This window comes from Halichoerus grypus, chromosome 6, assembly GCF_964656455.1.
Source record: "Halichoerus grypus chromosome 6, mHalGry1.hap1.1, whole genome shotgun sequence".
NCBI lineage: Eukaryota > Metazoa > Chordata > Mammalia > Carnivora > Phocidae > Halichoerus > Halichoerus grypus.
In genome coordinates this window covers 72664121-72681835 of record NC_135717.1, presented here as the reverse complement: position 1 = coordinate 72681835, position 17715 = coordinate 72664121, and the positions used below count along the sequence as shown (strand labels likewise).

Here is a 17715-nt window from a genome sequence, read left to right as displayed (position 1 = left end):
AGGAGGAGAGGGAGGAGGAAGAGGAGGAGGGGGAAGGCGCCGGGATCAATATGGCGCTTCCTGGAAAGGGGAGGAGGGAGACGGAGGGGAGGCGGGGAAAGGGAAAGTGCGGCGGCCGGGCCGGGCCTCGCGGGCGCCCCCCGCCCCAGGCTGCGGGCGGCAAAGTTCTCCGCGCGGGCCGGGTGGGTGGGGTGGGCGCAGCCCCGGGTGAGAGCGCCGGACCCCGCGGCTCCTCCCCGGCCGAGCGCCGCCCGCCTCTCCCTCGGGGCTCCGGCCGCGGGGCGGGCGTCGGCCACAGGCGCCCCTTAGGAGCCTGTCCTAGGAACCGAGCCCGAACTCAGCCCTCCGGGGCGCGGGCGAAACCTGGCCGGACGCCTCTCCCCAGGCTGCAGGCGGTTGAAATCCAGCCTCAGGCCTTTCCCCGCTCCCAGGCCCCGCGGCAAAGGCTGGGGAAAAGGAACTTTTTTTGGTTGGAGGAGAGTTTAATTATTCCCCGCACGGCGGAGAGCGGCTGCATTTGTACTCCAACACTGCCTTCGTCCGGGCGGGGGAAAGAGCCGAAGCCACGAGCCCTTTCGTCTCCCGGTCGCGCGCGGGCAGGGCCGGCGCAGCGCGGTTTGGGGGCAGCTGGTGGGGGAGAGTCGCCGGCAGCCCCGAGAGGGACACGCGCTTCCATGGGCTCGCGGACATTGGTTGGGCACGGAATCTCGGTGTTGAGGGGCTCCCGTGCAGGACTCCTTTAAAAGGCACAACCCTGAAATCAGTCACCGAATGAAAAGTTTTTCTGCGAGGACCTCAGCGTTTACCTATCTGGAACTAGTTCCATATGGTGCGGGCTGCGGAGCTAGGGCCTGATTTCGGAGTGGAGTAGATTTCCCTTTTTCTTCGTGGAGTGATAACATTGTCTCCACTTAACTGCATTCCTCTACAATGTGTCAGAAGTGAAAAGGCATTTTGTTAAATTGTTTTATCGGCTGTCTGTGTTTGACAACAGCCTACGCCTCCGAAGTTTCTGTCAGGCACCTGAGGATATTTCCTTTGCTGTAGAGTAACGTTTGGTGGAAGGCATGTTCACTTAAAAAATTTCTCATTTGTTTCCGGTAGTGGAGTGGCCTACCTTCTGTGGGCTTTGGGGCGGCAGGCGAGGGGCCGGTGGCTTTGCCAGCCTGAGTGTATACAGGGTGCGCCCTCCAGTAATCTCTGAAATTAAGGGAGAAAAACTTTTTACACCGTTGTTTGTTTTTAGCACATATTGGAAAGAATAGGGTAAATTTGGCCTTTTGAAGATCATCCGGGGAACATTTAGGAACCTGACATAAAGATGGAAGATGTTGACTATATTTAACAGCTCTAAAATGTTCCTTACAGTTGGTTTAACTGTTATTGAAAATCAAAATTAGTGGAAATTGGGCACCCGTTTATCTTGCAGTGCTGACAAGGGGAAACATAACTCTCTAAACCTACATTTAGCATTTTAAAAGATTGTTTATAAATGGCAGTTTATGATCTAAATGTTCTAAATCAATAATCAGGTTGCTTATGCACTTTGGAGACCAAAATAAGTTGTGAAAGGAAAGAGAAATACAATAATATAACCTAGGCAGTGTGCCTGTGTTACTAAATAGGGAGGACATTTCCTTTCATTTTACTAATTTTACTTGGTTAAAATTAGTTGTGTTTCACTATGCACACTGTGGACATTGGTCGAAAAGCCTGTTTGGGAGATAAAAATGTAGTTGATTGATCCAGTCATTCATTCCTTCCGCAGAAATTCTGAAGCATTTACTTGTTCGAGGCATTGTTCTGGGTGCTGGACATCCAGGGGACCCACTGGCTGCTTTGTGGAAGTTGGGAGTGTAAGAGTCTAGGACGAGAGGCTCCGAGGTCCTTCAAGTGAAGGAGACGGTGTTGTGGACTATCATGCTGTGGTGCAGGGAGAAGGGAATGTGTCTGGGATGTTGGGTAGATGTAACTGAGGGGTCTTAGTGATACATCTGGACCTTGTTTTTAAATATTAGCGGTAGTTGTTTCAGAGTGACCTGGGAACATGGAAAAGGGAGTGCGGTTTTCTTAAGAGAGTCTGGGGAGGTATGCCTAAGAGAAGGGGCATATGAGCTGAGTTTTTAGAGGGTAAGTGTGAGATGACCAGGTGGAGATGGAAGGAAGGGTGATTCTCAGGGTGATGGTAGCATCGGAGTTGGATGTAAATGAGAAGGAGGAGTCAGAGATGAGTCAGGGCGTTCTAAAATTATTTAAAGGCTCTTTCAGTGCAATTCACAGTTCAGTAGGTGAATTTTAAGATGGGCTTTGTAGTACACAGAGTTTAATCATTGGATCACAAGACTGTTGACTCTCAGATGTTGCAAGAGCCTGAGTGTCTTCCAGGTTCATTGGTGTTTTTTCTTCTTAAATTGTTAGGTAATGGTTAAGATTAAACTTTAGTCTTTCTTCTCTTTTCTCCCACCTTATTTAAGGTGATTATGAAGCTAACACATATTAACACTTGCTTTAACTCTTAATTCTTTTTTACCTCTTATTGTTTAATAGGACAAGGTAAATTTTGTATGAAGAATTTGGTAGCTGGCTAGCTGTGGAGTGGTGTTTAAGTTGCTAGGTGACATGTGGCTTGACACAAACTCCCATCTGGTGGGGAAAAATGTGGAAAGATCATGTTTATGGCTTTGTATAAAAGTCAACTAAGTTTCCCTCCCACCGCCAACCCCCCCCCCCCAAAAAAAAAACAAACAAAGGAAAAGGGAAAGAAAGATCCCAAGTCACTAAGGCTTTCTCTGCAGTAAGCATTTTGTAGTGTGATGGGGCTATTTGGCATTATATTTGAGCTCTTTTCAGGTTAAACAAATTAATTTTTTCTGGACAGTCGAGTGGTGTGACTTAATACCAGAAATGTCCTCCATAAGCAGATATTTAAAGGCTTACACTTAGTCATAGCATTTTTTTTTCCTCTAGTGAAAAAATGTTTTTCTGCTTATGATCACTGATGGGTGAAAATGTTTTGGCTGTCCCATCTCCACCCACCCATCCTCATCCAGACCCCGCTTAAGGAGGGTGTTCTGCTAGACATCGAGAATTATGTTGCAGGAACTATTTTCGGGTGCTTCGAATTGGAGGACTGTCTGCTGTATATGTGTCTGTTCGTTCTTCTCGTGCCTGCAGCCTGACTCATCCTTGAGTCCTGATGGACACAGGGTGCAGAGCACCAACTGCAGTGACTTTTTAGTGTGGTGCCCTTGGTTTCTGAGGTTTCTTTGCTGGCCAGTCTTGAATTTTGAGTGAATCAAGTCTGGCCCTGAGGCTTCCCATTTTCCCTGCTGTACATCCTGAATCTGGTTAGGAGAAAGATAAGAAAATCTTCGTGTTTGTTCAAAAACATGTTGATATTTTGGAGGGCTGCTGCGTACAAAACGTTACGCTCTATGGGGAAATGTAAGATGAAATTCTTGCGCTCGAGAAGAATATAATCTAGGAGACCAGATGAGTACATAAAATAGTAACGGTAGGTGGGAGCATTAATCAGCAACAGGGTGGTACAGACAGTAATTGCTTCTGGATTTCAGAGGTGTGAGTGGTTATTATGGCATTGGGTTGGGAGGGGGATCCTATTTGGTCACTAGAGTTGGTATTGGGCTTAGCCCTATGAGAGGGCAGTGCTTCCTAAATGGATGGTGGAGTGATCTCAGAAAGCATCTGCCTGGCTAAGATGTCCTGGTTCTGAAGGCCTGCAGTGGGGTCCAGGCACGAGACTCCGGAGAGCATCTGCTGCTATCCTGAGAGGTGGGAGGGAGGGGATTGTGTGAACACAGGTGATTCATGCTTTTGGGGCTAGTTTGGCTCCTGCGGAGCACTCTTGCCAGATGGTGGGTCAGGATCAGGAGGAGGATTGTGAATGCCAGGGCATGACACTGGGACTTTGTATAGTTGGACGGTACGGGAAGGAGTAGGGTATTTGGGCAGGGCAGCAATATGGGCTAATGGTCCTCTGGGAGGATATCTAGAACAGCTATTTGGATGGGATCTGCCTTCAGTCTAAAATGCTGCTGAATGCTGAGTAAGGAATAGAAGGGTAAAGTGAGGGAGGGGAGTTGCTGGAACCTTTTAACTCACTGCTTTCCCCCATAGCCCTCTTCTCTTGGGGGGTGGTGGGAGCTTTGGATTGTGTTTGGAGACCTAGGTTGATGTATTATTGGTAATACTGTTTTTTATTACCATTTAACCTTGGGCAAACTAACCCTACAGAAATGCATTTCCCTATGTCTAAAGTGGGTTCCTCCCTTGCAGGGTTAATGTGAGCACTGAACGGATGGTGAATGTGAAACTCTTCAGTGCTGGAGCTGAATCACTAATGTTTTACTCACCGGTTTTACTTGCTGGGAAACTTTCCCAAGTATCCTATTATTCCTGTTTGGTTTTTTCTTCTTTACTTAAGAAGGTAGTGTATAATTTAATTAAAGAATAGGTAAAAATGTTAATATTTGCCTAAGCAGCACTGCAGTCAGAAGAGCAAAGTGTGTGCGTGTGTGTGTGTGTGCGTGCGTGTGTGTGCCTGTGCATACGTGTGTGAATATAAATGCTGCCAATATTGGCTTTACTCTAGGTTGATTATCTGGGCCTCTGGCCTTTGGGCCACAGCTTTTGTCCCTGAAGCATGGGAACCTGAGTTGTTTAATAGTGATTTGTTGTTATTAAAACAAACAAACTTGAGTTTACAGACAGTAACTTTTGAAAATGTGCTTTTCTATTTTTGGAGGGGGAGGACTGTTGATTACTAAAAACATGTAAGTCTTGGTTTTTATGAAAAATCTTAACGGTTGATGTGAGATTTTCCTGCAAATACATCTATAACTGCTTGTTACACATTTATAAGCTTATTGAAACTTTTAGGAAAATAGTAATATTGTAGAGTTTGAATGACAATAGAGGCAAGCATAAAAATAGTGAAATGAAATAAATGTTGTTTTATTAACATTTTCTGTCTTCCCTCTCAAAAGTGAAAAAGAAATGCAATGTGTCTGAAAGGCTGATCTTTCTAAAATGCAAATCTCATTGTACTCTTCTGTGTAAGTGCCTCTGCACCTGCTTTCCCCAGAGGCCAGGTCCTGCCACCTCAGGATAGCCTGTCCCTCACTGGGCTCCCCCATCGCATAATCCACCCACTTGGACTTGCTCACACTTTCCTGCCTCTGCTCTGGTGTTGTCTGTTTCTTCTGTCTCGAACCCTTGCTTCCTCCATGCCCGCTTCTTCTACGCCTGCTCATTTATTGAGCCTCATCTCAGACCAGCCATCTTTGGGAGGCTAGCCCTGCATCTCAAGCTGTTTGAGGCTCTCCACTTTGTGCTTCTCCTGGGGCCTTAGCTCCTGTACTGACCTGGATGAATGAGTGTTACTGTGTGGTACTTCAGTGTGTTAATCTGCAGAAGACAACTGAGCTCCTCCAGGGAAATGCTTGGGGGCAATGGCCCAGCCTCAGTCTTACTTGTATAGCCAACATCTGCTGCAAAGGAATCTTACAGGTTGAGTAAATAAACGGTTGAGAATAAACACAACATGCACATTATTACATAAAAAGTATACTTTTACTTGGAAGACTGTATAACCAGCACTTTAGGGTTTGGTGTGTTTGGCATATTGGTACAAACAGATTATAATTGACACTAAGATTTAGTGTGATTTGGAGTACCTGGAAGTTGTTCTTTTGTGTCAGCTCTTTTGAAGGAGTTCAGTCTGTTTTCAGACCAAGCAGAGGGATAGTCATAGGGTTTGCATTGGGCCTGGTTCAAGGCAGGTGGCCAGAGCAGTGTGGGAATCTGGCCCTGAAACATACCTATGTTGGGTCTGGCGCCTCTAATTCTGTCAGTTGGGATCCTTGGGTAAATGCCAGCAGTAAATAGAAATGTTTAGGATCTGAGATTCACAGAGAGAGTCTGGCTGACGTGAAGTGCCTTCTTGGCTCATGGTGAACCCGGATGAGGTGGTCAAGGAGGTAATATTTAGTCTCACTTGTACCACTAACCCATAGATCCTCCATCTGTCCTGGGAGGTTTTTACCTCCCTGTAGAACTGGATGCAGCTTAGTGGTGTTGGACATGTAATAGATGTTTGGAGCCTTATGCATTTTTTTCAAGGATGGAAAGAAATGTGTAAAACTGGTCCAGGGAGGTGATTTCCACAGCCTATTTTCCACAGGGTAGAATGATTGGTTCAGCCCACAAAGTGTGCTTTCCTCCTACGTGGCCACTCATACAACACGCCTAGCAAAGACCAAGGTCAGTGGCAGTAGAGAGAGGTAGGGGATCAGTAAATTTATATAATTTTATCCATTTTTGATATCTTTTCTGTTTTACCTGGAAAATGGAGAAAGCTTTATGAAAAATACAGAGTTGTGTGAACATGGTAGAAAGGTGATTTTTGTTTTTTAGTCATTTGTTTTATTTAAGATTTTTTTCACTTGGAAGGAGTATGTACAAATGACTTTTTTTCATAGCTTTGTGTCTTCTTGTGTCTGGCTTGCCATCTTTAGATGGTTTACGACATTAAATATTACTTTTGCTTATCTTTTTCTTCTATCCACTGATACTGGAACTTAGAAATAAAATTGAAATCTCCATATCCAAATGACTTGAAATATCAATTATTTAATTTTTTCTCTTAAAAATAGACTATAAAATATACGTACAATAGAAATAAAAACATGTCCACCCAAAAATCATGTACATGAGTCTTCATAGCAGCATTATCTATAACAGCCCCCAAATGGAAACAACCCACATGTCCAACCAACAGAACAAAATGTGGCTTATCCATACATTAGAATATTACTCAGCCATAAGAATGAATGAAATACTGACTCATGCTGCAACATGGATGAACCTTGCAAACATTGTGCTAGGTGAAAGGAAGCCAGTCACAGAAGCCCATGTATTATATGATTCCGTATATACAAAATGACCAGAATAGGCACATCTATAGGTAGAGAAAGTAGAGTAGTGGTTGTTGAGGGCTGGGGTTGGGAGTAATGGAGAGTGGCTGCTAGTGGGTTTGCTTTGGGGATAATGAGAATGTTCTAAATTTAGATAGTGGTGGTGATTATATGACTCTGAATATTGTAAAAATCTTTGAGTTGTACAGTTTAAATGCGTGAATTTTATGGTTTGTGATTCTGTCTCAGTAAAGATGTTAAAAAATAGACTACATAAGTCACTATGAACAAAGCTCACTTTTTAGGTATTTTATAGTTCTGAGAATCCCATAAAACATGTATTACTGTGTCAGAGATGCTCAGAAATCTCAAGTGAAAACTGGCTATTTTTAGGAGTTTTCCATACAGTGTGTAAACCCTGCTTTCTTGGGCCTCTCACTCTGTCCTGTTGCTGTCCGGTAAGCTGTTCACTGCGGAGCCTCCAAGTCCCCTGGACTCTGCTTTGTTAACCTCTCTCCTTCCTTACAGGCTTCCCCAACAGTTCTCCTGTTCTCCTTCGGCCAGAGATTCCTTCCCACCTAGCTCACCAGCTGCCTTTGCTGCATGAAGGTTGATTAGGAGGTTCCAAAGATGTCCATAGTGGAAGAGCTTTTCCAGTTTTTGGTTTTGATCCTCAGTCATTTTGAGCTTTAGCAAATCTCACAAGCTTGTGAGGCTCAGTTTTCCCATCTTCATCTTCGCATATTCAGAAATTCTGGGCTGGCTCCTGTTACCAGTCCCCAGAGCTAGAGACGCTCCTACCTAATCTGTATGTTCGTTATGGTGCTCATGGAACCATGAGGTATGAGTGATGTGCAATGGCTTTTCAGAGGAGTAGACAGGGTGCAGAATCTCTTACTCACCCACCCTCCCTGTGAAAATATTTTGCTTCCCTTACTTTGAAATGATGGGGCTTGACCCCTAGGTCAAACACATGCTGTTGGAAGTGAGGATATATTTTGCCTGGAGTGTCCTTCAGAATTCCTTACCATCTCAAGAGAAGTGTCTTTTAGGATAAATTACATGCTCAGAAGTGACTTAATGACACTATTCCTTTTGTGAAGTATAAATATATGGCAGTGCCTGATACTAAATGTGGGATATGTGTATACACATACATACACGTATGTAGTCCCGAAGTTGTTATTTTTATGGTAGTATAAATTTAAGTGGTTTTAGACATGACAGGTCAATATTATTTTTCCCTTTTGATTATCTTTAATATTCAGACTCTGTATGACTTTTTTTTTTGGAACTCAGTCATTTTTTCTGGTGTATGGTTTTTCTTGTTATTTGTATCACATCTCTTTAGAGTAGAAAACTAATCTATATTATAGGGTTTATATTTTTGAAAAAGCCTGTTTGAGATATTCTAAAATAAAAATCAATAAGAATTCATACAATAAAATTCATACAATAAAAATTCCTTCTCTAGCACTTCAGAAAATAATTCGCTGCATATCTCAAAAACCTAATATTACTAAATACTAAAAATATGTTGTATTAACAGATTAAAAATATAAAGAAGGTAGTATCATTTTCATGTAGATGGCTGATATGAGACTGAGTTTTTTTGTTTCTTTTTTAAAAATTTTATTTAATTTTTAATTATTTATTTATTTGACAGAGAGAGACACAGCGAGAGAGGGAACACAAGCAGGGGGAGTGGGAGAGGGAGAAGCAGGCTTCCCGCGGAGCAGGGAGCCCGACATGGGGCTCGATCCCAGGACCCTGGGATCATGACCTGAGCCGAAGACAGATGCCTAACCGACTGAGCCACCCAGGCGCCCCTTTTTTTCTGTTTCTTTAAAGTATAATAAATATTGGAAAATTTTTTTATGTCTGTTTTAATTTTCTGAGTCCAATATTAAATCTAGAATTAAAAAATAAACTATTTTCTAGGGAACAAACTTTCTTCTACCACAAAGGCATTTAAGATGCATAATTTATAATTCTGAAACCCATTGTGCAAAGTCATATGTGAATAATAGTTAGCTGGGTTCCTGCCCAGCAGGGTTATACTCTAAACTGAAATTTCTCTTATTACAGCCAGCAGCACCTGCAGAAGAGGGAGGTAAAATGTACAGGATATTGGTTCCTGATGTACCACCACACAGGATATGACTAATCACTGAATCCATTAAAGTTGAATGTAGGATTTGGTACTTTTACCACTTTGTTAGAGATCTGGAAAAAACCTTTCAAGCAAATCAAGAGGATCTATTAGTGAAAGTGCATCATTTGGATTGATAACTGTTTAAACAACTACATCTGGCAGATGGTGGTATTTGAGCATTTGTATTGTCTGAGAACTATGAAAGGAGTATATTTTAAATTTTGAAGGCACATACTGTCAGGAATATTGTTTTTTTAAAGGAAACTTGGAAAGCTAATAAAACCCTGAACTTTCTATGGTGGGGTCAGTTTTATCTTTTGTATTTTATGATCCACTTTTTAAAACACAGATGTTTGCAAAAACACAGTTGGCTGAAGGTGGAAAGTTTGGTTATGGATGTTTTTTCTCCTAGGAGGCAGGCATATCAGAGTAACACAGTCTGGACCAGGATTCAGAAGAGCAGATTGCCGATTATGTCATTTGTGTGTTTGAAAGCAAGAAGGATAACCCCTGTAAGCCCAGGATCCTTGGCTTCTAGTGACACCTACTTCATGGGATTGTTGTTAGGGTTTGAAGAGAGAATATAAAAAAAGCATCGTAGGGGTAAAATGGAGTAGATGTTAGCTGTACTGTTCTTTATTTTTGCTGAGTGGTTGCCAGTGATTAAGTCTCACTTGAGTCAACTCTTCTAAATTGTTTCTTCTCATCCTCATTAGAACTGCACTGGATGTGGGAAATTGAATTTGTGGTAAAACTGTTCTTCCTTAAAAAAATCATGGAAACGTTTTTCTGCAATTTAAGAAGTTAAAAACCAGTGACACTGATTTAGATTTTTCCAAGATGTCCACAGTGGAATAGCTTTTCCAGTTTTTGGTTTTGGCTTCCAGTAGTTTTGAACTTTGGCAAGTCCCACAAGCTCTATGAGCCTCAGTTTTCCCATCTGTAATTTGGGAATGCTATCTTTTGGTTGCAGGAATGAACATTAAGGGACTTAATATAGATAATGCTTCTTCATATAACAGACTCTTAGTATTAGATCTTTTTCTTTTTCTTCACGTTTTACACATACATTAGGCACAGTTTTAATGGCTGATTCATAAAGTGAAGTTGATTTTTATTTGATTTGTGATACCAAACTGTCATTTTTTCAGGATGATTTGTTAAAGGGTCGCTTTTCCCTTCTAAAGTACTATAGAAATTCCAGTATTAGTATCTACTAGTAAATCCGTTGGAAATAGAGGAAAGCAAATGTTCTGATCACCTAGTGGTTAAAGCTGATTCTTTTCAGATCAAGGAGAAATATGTTTGTCCAGCTATCTTAGCCTGTGTCACCGTTTACTTACTTGTTTTACTATTAGCCCTTGTTACTTTCTGAAATTGTAGCTACCATTCTGCCGGATCAAAGGAAATTATGTAGAATTTCTTTGCTGTATTTTAAAAGACTTTGGTTATACATTTTCCACTTAAAAATATCTTTTGAAACTTGGAAAGACTAAAACTAAGAAACTATAAATAGTATTTATACTTGTAAAATATGGAAATGTTTTTAAAAACGTAAGCATTTATTGACTAGTAGTATTTCTGAGAATACCTTGGAGTTCAAAGAGATGGTCTGAGTTGTAAAATAAAATGGGGAAGCTGACATTTTTGTGACCTCTGTAATACTTTATTATATAGGCCTCTGTAATTCATGTACCCATGCTACTTCTTTACTCTTCTCTGGATCTTAAGAAGGTGACTTTGGGGAGCTAAATCAGCAATAAATGAACACAGAATGTCTTTTGCTTAGGTAGGTAGGTAGGTGTAAGGATTGACAGACTGATGCAACTTTTAATGCTTTCGTTCAGCTAAAGGCACCCAATGCCAATCACCTGAAGACTTCACCCAAGAGTTGACCTATTTATCATACTAAATAGGGAGTGGTGTCTTGAAGACTTGCTAGGTTCCGGGCATGGCAGTGTTACTATGTCTGACTTGCCAAGTTGTCAACAATGGACTGTCTTCCTATTCAAGAGGATCACCTCCTCTCATCTTTCCACACTACAGTATTGAAGGTTATTTTTCTCTGAGGTCCTTAAAAGTCTTATTAAAATAATGTTTCTCCCTCTCTATGTGTTTAGGGCAGTTGCTAGGTAGTGATTAAAATAGTAAAACTTTATCTCCTTGTGCAGTATTCATATTTTGGCTTTGATCCCTTCCAGTGTTTGTTTGTAAACATTGTTTCACATGAGTGCATTTGAAATTGAAAGCTTTTGTTTCATACACAACATGAAAAAAGAGATGTGGCTGCATGGGCGATTGGAATTTCTGTCTCTCTCTTCCCTTCACAACTTCCTGAGTTTTTGTGCTCTGCTAATGAAAGTGTTGAATGGTACTTTCAAAAACTTTCCAGAATAACTTTACAGTTTTATAACAGAACTGTAGAGAAACAAGCTCTGGAGTATTTATTTTTTTTTTGTTCCCGATTTATTGAGATATAATTGACAGATAACATAATAACATTTAAAGTGTACAATGTGATGATTTGATATACATTGTGAAGAGCTTCCATTGAGTTAATACATTGCATCCATCACCTCACATATTTACCTTTCCCCCCCTCCCTTTGGTAAGAACTTTTCTATTCTCTTGGGGAGTTTGAGACAGCTCTTAGTCTGTTTTGAAAGGTGGATGGTGTGCTTCAGATCGTTAAGCTGAAGCAGAAGAGCTTTTGGTCCTGGGCTGTTTTTCCTACCTATGAGGAGGGAAGCTGCTTTTTGTATAGATTTCAGGGGAGTGGTATTTTCAGCTTAGTCTTTGCTTTTGGTGTTATTAAGCTTTTTAGGTCAGCACTGATGATCGAAAGCTCTTACACAAGATGTGCTTGTATTGAGGCATTATTTACTTGTCTATCAGGTTGGGTAGATGTTGAGAAAGTACCTTTAACTGTGATGCCTATCACGTTTTCTCAGCCCCAAGTCATTGAGGAGTTTCAGAGGGGTAGGAGGAGAATCAGGAAATGGTGGTCAATAGTGGTGGTTATACTATTATCAACAGTAATGGTTAGCATTTATGGGGCATTTTGTGTATCAGGCCCAAATGCTGGGCTCAGTGCTTTGTGTGTATATGTTAATCCAGTAGAGTTGGGGAGGTATTGATGCAATCCCAAATTTACAGGTAAGGACACTTGGGCTAAAAAGGATAAGAAAGTTGCAAAAGGTTGCACATCTGATGCATGATGGCTTGGCCTTCTTAGGCGGACCCCTCTGACTACAAAGCCTGCACTATGAATTACTACACCATGACAGACTGCTGTGGCTCTTGCATTTTAGGGTGTTGCAATTCCATAAGAGTAAATAATGCCCACAGGGACACTTTGAAAGCCAGTAGTGGATTCCTTTTACACACTTTTATCCTCTGCTTCTTAGAATATTCTCATGGACCCTTTCCCATTCCCACACCAGAGTGCCAAGGGTGGCCTGGCTGATACTGGCAAATATGTCCTTATGGTCTGAAGCTTCAGTATCTTGAACATGAGTCAGAGGCTTTGTTTGACCATGGATCAGTTTTATTATCTTCAACATGGCATTGCTATTTTTGTCAACATGGCTCCTTATGTCCTATGTTTTTAAATGCTTTCTATATTACTGGAAGTAGGGAAAAGTGGACAGATGACCAAGCCTTTTTTTTTTTTAAGTTTTTATTTTAATTTCACTTAGTTAACATACAGTGTTATATTAGTTTCAGGTGTACGATACAAGTGATTCAGCACTTCCATACATCACCTGGTGCTCATCGTGACAAGTGCACTCTTTAATCCCCATCGCCTATTTCACTCATCCCCCCACCCCCTCCTTCCCCTCTGGTAACCATCACTTTGTTCTCTATAATTAAGAGTCTGTTTCTTGTTTCTTGATTTGTCTCTTTTTTTTCTTTGCTTGTTTGTTTTGTTTCTTTAATTCCACATATGAGTGAAATCATATGGTTGTCTTTCTCTGACTTATTTCGGTGAACCATATACACTCTAGCTCCATCCATGTTGTTGCAAATGGCAAGATTTCATTCTTTTTTATGGTTGAGCAATATTACGTTGTGTGTATAGACCAGATCTTTATCCATCAATCAATGGACACTTGGGCTGTTTCCATAATTTGGTTATTGTAAATAAGGCTGCTATAAACATAGGGGTGCATGTATCCCTTTAAATTAGTGTTTTTGTATTCTTTGGGTACACACCCAGTAGTGCAATTACTGGATTGGAGGGTAGTTCTATTTTTCAGTGTTTGAGGAACCTCCATACTGTTTTTCAGAGTAGCTGCACCAGTTTTCATTCCCACCAGCAGTGCACAAGGGTTTCTTTTGCTCCAGATCCTCTCCAACACCTGTTATTTCTTGTGTTGTTGATTTTAGCCATTCTGACAGGTGTGACGTGATATCTCATTGTAGTTTTGATTTTCCTTTTTTTTTATTATGTCATGTTGATCACCATTTGTATTTCCCTGATGATTAGTGATGTTGAGCATCTTTTCATGTGTCTGTTGGCCATCTGGATGTCTTCTTGGGAGAAATGTCTGTTCATGTCTTCTGTGCATTTTTAATTGGATTATTTGTTTTCTGGGTGTCGAATTGTATAAGTTCTTTATATATATTGGATACTAATCCTTTATTGTATATGTCATTTGCAAATATCTTCACCCATTTTATAGGTTACCTTTTAGTTTTGTTGATTATTTCCTTTGCTCTGGATAAGCTTTTTATTTTGATGTGGTCCCAGTAGTTTATTTTTGCTTTTATTTCCCATGACTCAGGACACATGTCTAGAGAGAAGTTGCTATGGCCGATGTCAAAGAAATTACTGCCTGTGTTCTCTTCCAGGATTTCATAAAAACCCTAAGTTTTAGGTGTCACATTTAGTCTTTAATCCATTGTGAGTTTGTTTTTGTGTATGGTGTAAGAAAATGGTCCAGTTTCATTCTTTTTCAGTAACCATCCAGTTTTCCCAACACCATTTGTTGAAGAGGCTGTCTTTTTTCCATTGGATAGTCTTTCCTGCTTTGTTGAAGATTAGTTGGCCATATAATTGTGGGTTTATGTCTGGGTTTTCTATTCTATTCCATTGCTCTGTGTCCATTTTTGTGCCAGTACCATACTGTGTTGATTACTACAGCTTTGTAATATAACTTGAAGTTCAGAATTGTGATGCCTCCCAAGCTGCCATTCTTCATGCAGATTTTGCCAGCGTTCCTTTGGACTGCTTGTGCTGTTGGGTTGGGCTCACATAACCACTCCTCTGGAGGCCATTTCAGTTATTCCCCAGTGCCCCTGCAGTGCTGTGCACTTAGCAAGCCAAGAGCCTAGCGCTGTGCTTACAGTGTTTGTGGCATGACTGGTGAGAGGTGATCACAACAGGAAGGAATTTCCTCAGGGGTGCTTTCAGAGCTGCAAAGTGCAGTTCTTTGTAATATTTAAAACGTTGCCTTCAAATATACTATAGCAATAAGAACTTGGTGGTACTGAATTTTATAGCCCTGACAGCAATGCCTATGTAAGAATTTTTTATCTTATTCAGCAGTGTCAAATAACACCTAACCATATAACACCAACCCTAAGTTGGTTAGTAAAAATATGTTGTTTGAAAATTAATATTTAGGTATTGTTGCATAACCAACTACCCAAAACTCAATGGCATAAATCAGTGGCGTAACTATTTAATTATGTCTCGTGATTTTGTGGGTTAAGAATTTGGACAGGGCACAGCAGAGTGATTCTTCTCTATTTGGGGTTATGTGGGGCTATTTAGCTGGCAGGTGACTTGGTCTGAAGGGTCCTAGATGGCTTCATTCACATGTGTGGTGCTTGGCCAGGGTGGCTGGAAGCTTGGGCTCAGCTGCCACTCAGTACAACAGCAGGAGCAGGATACAGTGTGAGGGATTGTGCACATGCTCCCAAGAACACTTGTATGTATTTGAGTGTGACCCTGAGGGATTTATGTGGCTCTTGAATTTAAAAGTTTCTGTAGGCAAATTTTCAATCCCAGTCTAAAAATGTATGAGCCCTCTCTTTCCCAAACCTCCCTCCCATGCCCCTCAGCCCTTCTTTTGATATAAAGATCATTTTCATACTCATTGAAGCCAGTATTTCTCCATGTTTATTCCATGGCATGTTAATAAACAGTATGTGGGGAAAAGAAGAAAACAAGAGCACCTACACATAGCATCTCTAGCATGGAGGTCTCAGGGTGGTTGGACTTCTTATGCTGTGGTTCAGGGCTCCTACAGAGGCAGGAAGAGGACACTCTTAAGATCTAGGCCTAGAAGTCAGCACAGCATCATTAACCCCTCTCTTTTATGCACCAAGCCAGTCATTAAGTGGCTTGGATTCCAGGGGAGAGGGCATCCACTCCATTTATTAATGCAAGGAGGTCAACTCTTACTTTGAGTTGTGGCCATCTTTGTTCTGCTATAGGAATGTGTGAATGCAGTGTGTGTGTGTGTGTGTGTGTGTGTGTGTGTGTGTGTTGCATGTAACATTAAACATTTGGTCTTTTATTTTATGTCATGTTTTAAAATTGTCCTATTCTCGGCCTGGACACCGGTCATAAAATGTATATCCTGAACTTTTGAAGCTGGCAAACCTAAGAAGTAGTTTGTGTTCGTAATTCATGAGTTCAGAGATCAGACAGCTTTCCCAGGCTACTCAGTAGAAAGAGATAATGGTAATAACACCTTGAGTTTATGTGGCATCTTCTCTGAGAGGTTCAAAGTGTTTGTACCACTCATGATTCCTTTATTGGCATGTCCTCTGAGTAAATAAGCCATAGTACCCCTCAAGCTCATACACAGAGGAAGAAATGAAGTAGTTTCATCAGTCTACTAGTGAACAGTGTTCAGAAGCCTGCCTTCTGCAGATCCATGTACTGATTAGAACTTGATATGAGTTTACCTTCCTTAAATGTGATTCTGGAAAATGGTGGAGATTGACTTTTGTACATTGGTAATGTTTTAAATTATATACCATTTGCCAGAGAAGTGCCATGTTTAAAGGAGAGCTAGTTATTTTTCTAATGTGTTTTGTTTGTTTTGGTGGAAGCTTATGGGTATTGTATCACAGGGATGTTTCACTTTAATGCATTAAATTCTACATGCTCGGCAAAGAGACAGAGTGGAAAAGGTAAGGCAGTTAGAGGGTCGTCCCCTTAGTGAATGTGTGGTGTGGCCTGATGGTGACATTGGAGGTGAGAAAACCTGTATCCGTCCTTATGCACCCCCCTCCATGCCCCGTTGTGGGAGCACCTCCTAGTGCCTGTGCTTACAGTGATTAAATGGAGTTTTTAAGGATAATTTAGTTGTATGTTAACTTTACTCATCCCTGCCATTTAGAACCTAAACTTTGAGTAAGATGGGGCTCCATTGTAATGTTCTAAATGTGATATTGCTTACATTTGTTCAGGTTTGCTTAAAATGAAACACTTTACATTTAATTGGTGTGCATTAGGTTTTGGGAAGAAACGACTCTTCAGCCAGAATTTGTATTGGCTAGCTCCTGGTTCTCGAATATCTACCCCATGTGAAATGACCTACCCTATGTATTTCGAGCAGTGGAAACTTCATCACAGCACTCTCTAGTACAGAGAAGTCCATGGGTTCTGCATGGCTTTGCAAGTAAAATTCAAATTTGTCAGCCTGAAAACAGACCCCAGCCTGGCTTTTCCCCTTTATCTCCCTGCTCCCCTCTTCAGTCTGCCCCATGGTGATGGAGCTGACTCTCCTATTTCCTCAAGGTTGTGCCGAGTTTCCCAATTCCTTTGATGATGTACATGTCCCCTGGCCTGGGATTCTCTTCCTTCTTCTCCCTCTCACCTTGGTCCTTCCATTCTTTCTTCACTGCCGCCAGCGCTATGCTCTTCTGCACCGAAAGCTTAAGAGGCTTCCTATTGCTGTCAGGACAGGATCCCTGCTCCCCCTTGGGTGGCATTTGGGGCTGTCTGACTGGCCCTGGCCTTCCTTCCCTCTGGGCACCGCATGCATGGCCTGGGGCCACGCTGGCCCACAGCCCTAGACCCGCCCCAAATGGTGCCTTTCCCGACTCCCCACCCACAGCCCAGAGAGATTCAAAATTCGATAAGTTAAAAGGGATACAAGGAATCATTACCTGAACATGTGCTTTTTGAAAGGAAGTTACCCCAATAATTTCGACTGTGTTATTATGTGTTTTATTACTTGTAAATAATTAAAAGTAGATGAGCTTTTAAGAGAAAATAAGCAGATACTATTGGGAGGGATTTCTTAAATGTTTCTCTTCAGTGTGGTGCTCTTTCTAGCTGTCTGTCTCCAGTGCAGAATCCTTAGTGCTCTCTGCCTTACGCTGCTGACAACGGTGGCTTGACACGCTGGATTTACTGCGCTCAGATGTCACCATGAAGCTTATGGGTGGATATACACGTTCCAGGTGGTGGATGGCTTGTCCATAAAGTGGATAGAAGAGGGTGAAATGTATCCTTTGTGGAAAAATGGGGGTCCTTGAAGACTGCAGGGCAACTATGACTAATGCTGTAGTTAATTAAGAAATCCTCCTTTGGCTGTGTGGGGCCAAAAGCTTTTTTTTTTTTTTTTTTAATCTTTTATAATTAAGTCTGAATGAATATTA

At 41.5% G+C, this 17715-nt stretch overlaps 1 protein-coding gene across 14 annotated transcripts in view; it reads left to right on the top strand.

Moving 5' to 3' along the window:
• PARD3 (par-3 family cell polarity regulator) overlaps window positions 1-17715 on the top strand; it is a 643037-nt gene that overhangs the window by 545 nt on the left and 624777 nt on the right. The gene's annotated exons all lie outside the window — the stretch shown is intronic.